Raw genomic sequence first — 3242 nt, 5'->3', positions numbered from 1 at the left:
CGCCGCGGCGCAGCCGCCTGGCGCCCGCTCCTCGCTCTGCGCATCCTGCGGTCGGCGCGGAGCCTGGGTCCTTCCTCCTAGCATCCTCTCCCGGCTGGGACTCTGCCCAGCACCTTGTCTTCCTCCGCCCTTTATTCCAGTCTCCCTCCCTCCACGAATCTCCCCACACACAGAGATTTGGTCCTTTTAGACCCTTGCTTCTGTGTGGTCCGCGGACCTGCAGCATGGGCATCCCGGAAAGCTCGCTAGCATCACCGATCTCAAGCCTCACTCCAGAACCGGGAATCAGGATATGCGTTTTACCAGGATCCCAGGAGACCTCAGTGCACACCCACATTTTAGAAATGCTCCCCGGAGAGTGTACCTTGGATATACCTAGCCAGAATTACTGCCTTTCCGTATCATCTTGTTCAGGCATCTTTTGTTTTATATAAAGCACTTACTATAACCATTATCCCGTGGGGTCGTCTCAGAAGTAAGTTGAAACAGCAGGATCCCCCCTATCTAGATAGGTAAACTGAGATACTTAGAGCCAGAGCTGAAACTAGAACCCAGCTCTCTGGCCAGATTCACTGCTTCTTCTCCAGAACTTCTAAATCTGTAAACAGTGGAGACTGCTGGTGCCCGTGAATAACCTAACCCCTTCAAAAGGAGGCAACCATCACAGTGGCTCAAATTAACAACTCCGGAAACAACGGATGTTGGTGAGGACGCCAAGAAAGGGAACCCTCTTGCACTGTTGGTGGGAATGCAAACTGGTGCAGCCACTCTGGAAAACAGTGTGGAGGTCCTTCAAAAGTTAAAAATAGAATTACCCTACAACCCAGTGATAGTACTACTAGGAATTTATCCAAAGGATATAGGAGTACTGATACATAGGGACACAGGAACCCCAATGTTTATAGCAGTGCTATCAGCAATAGCCAAATCATGGAACAAGCCCATCAACTGATGAATAAGGAAGATGTGGTTTGTATATACAATGGAATATTCCTCAGCAATGAAAAAGAATGAACTCTTTCCATTTGCAACAACGTGGCTGGAACTGGAGGGTATTATGCTAGGTGAAGTCAATCAGTCAGAGAAAGACAGATATCATATGTTTTCATTCATGTGTGGAATTTGAGCTTAACAGAAGAACATGGGGTAAGGAAAGGAAAATAAAATAGTCACAAACTGAAAGGGAGTCAAACCATAGGGACTTTTAAATACAGAGGACAAATTGAGCGTTGATGGGCAGGGAAAATGGGTGATGGGCATTGAGGAGGGCACTTGTTGGGATGAGCACTGGGTGTTGTATGTAAGTGATGAACCATGGGAATCTACTCCTAAACCAAGAGCACACTGCATACTCTATATGTTAGCTAACTTGACAATAAATTATATTTTATTAAAAAGTAGGCAACTGCTTTAGCCACAGCAGGCAGCACAGATCCTGGCAGAACTCCACCATGTGTGATGACCACACTGAATTTTCTACTTTCTCAAATCCAGTCCTGCTGCTTGCAATTCCCTTTACTTGTTTATTCAGCCATTTATCCACAACGCACACTTACAACATGCCAGGTCCTGGAATTTTTTGTGTGTTCTTTAAAAAATTTATTTAAGTAATCCCCCACATGAGGCTCGGATGCACAACACTCAGATCGAGAGTCATATGCTTCACCGACTGAGCCAGCCAGACACCTCTAGGGCTTCCTGGAGATCCTTTGATGGATTTGAAGCGAAAACTGCTCAGCTGTTTTTGGTTAGAAAACACGAACAGATTCCTTTCATGCTGGTGTTGCAGAGCCAGCATTTTTAGCCTGCTTTTTCTATTTGTTTTTATTTCATTGCACAAACAAAGAAAATAATTATGGAGGCAGAAAAGTACAGAGGTTCCAAATGCAGGCCCAGAGTCAGACTGTGTGCAATGGTAGATCAGTAAGTCCCATGAAGGCAAGGAAGCTTAGGTAAGATGACAAAGGTAATGCTCAGAAGGGTTTGGTGCTAGAGAGAGCATGAATGAATATGCAGATTATGAAATACAAAGATTCAAAAAAAAACTAGTGATCTCGGGTGTTTTTTGTTTTTTGGCCCAAGGTAGATGGGAGATGGGGTCAAAATAGTGAAAAGTACTATGTGGGGGCATCTGGGTGGCTCAGTCGGTTAAGCCTCTGACTTTGGCTGAGATCAGATCTCATGTTCACGGGTTCGAGCCCCGCATCAGGCTCTGTGCTGACCGCTCAGAGCCTGGAGCCTGCTTCCGGTTCTGTGTCTCCTTCTCTCTCTGCCCCTCTCCCTCTCATGCTCTGTCTCTCTCTGTATCAAAAATAAATAAAACATTTAAAAAATTAAAAAAAAAAAAGAAAGAAAAGTACTATGTGAACCAGAAGGCAGGCGTTTGCTGTCGTGTGGCAGCTGACACTGACGGTGAGCTGTCCAACTGAAGTTTAACATGTTTAGCCTGACAGGTGAATCAGGTGTCATTCATGAGAAGCTTGGGCTTCACTAGGTCTCCTGATACACCAGTTGTTACAAGGAATAGATCAGATTTATTGCTCTAAAAAAAAGATAAGATGAGAAGCGCCTGAGTGGCTCAGTTAAGTTGGTTAAGCGTCTGGCTCTTGGTTTCCGCTCAGGTCATGATCTCACAGTTCACGGGTTCGAGCCCCACATGGGATTCTCTCTCTCTCCATCTCTCTCCACCTCTCCTGGTAGCTCGCTCGCGCTCTCTCTCTCTCTCTCTCTCTCAATAAATAAATAAATAAATAAATAAATAAACATTAAAAATAAATAAATTTTAAAAGATGGAGACACCTAGGTGGCTCAGTCCATTAAGCATCCAACTTGGGCTCTGGTCATGATCTCATGGCTCATGAGTTCGAACCCTATATTGAGCTCTGTGCTGACACCTCAGATCCTGGAGCCTGCTTCTGATCCTGTGTCTCTCCCTCTCTCTCTGTTCCCCGCCCCCCATCAAAAATAAACAAATAAATAGTTTTTAAAAGATAAGAAGAATTACCGTTTTGATTTTTAAAAAATCAAAACAAAGAGACTTCTTCCTCCAAAAACACAGCTTTGCAACGTATGACCTTTTAAAATACAAAAAACAATTGATTGAAAATATGCTAATGTTAATTCTTTTAAAGAAAGAAAAACTCGTGCTTATCATTTTCCTTTCTTTTCTTTTTTTCCCTGTTCACCAGGAAATATACGTTGTTTTAAATGGACCAACATTTAGCAAAAATCAATAAAGCAAG

This window comes from Suricata suricatta, chromosome 13, assembly GCF_006229205.1.
Source record: "Suricata suricatta isolate VVHF042 chromosome 13, meerkat_22Aug2017_6uvM2_HiC, whole genome shotgun sequence".
NCBI classification, from domain to species: domain Eukaryota; kingdom Metazoa; phylum Chordata; class Mammalia; order Carnivora; family Herpestidae; genus Suricata; species Suricata suricatta.
This window is presented reverse-complemented; position numbering follows the sequence as displayed.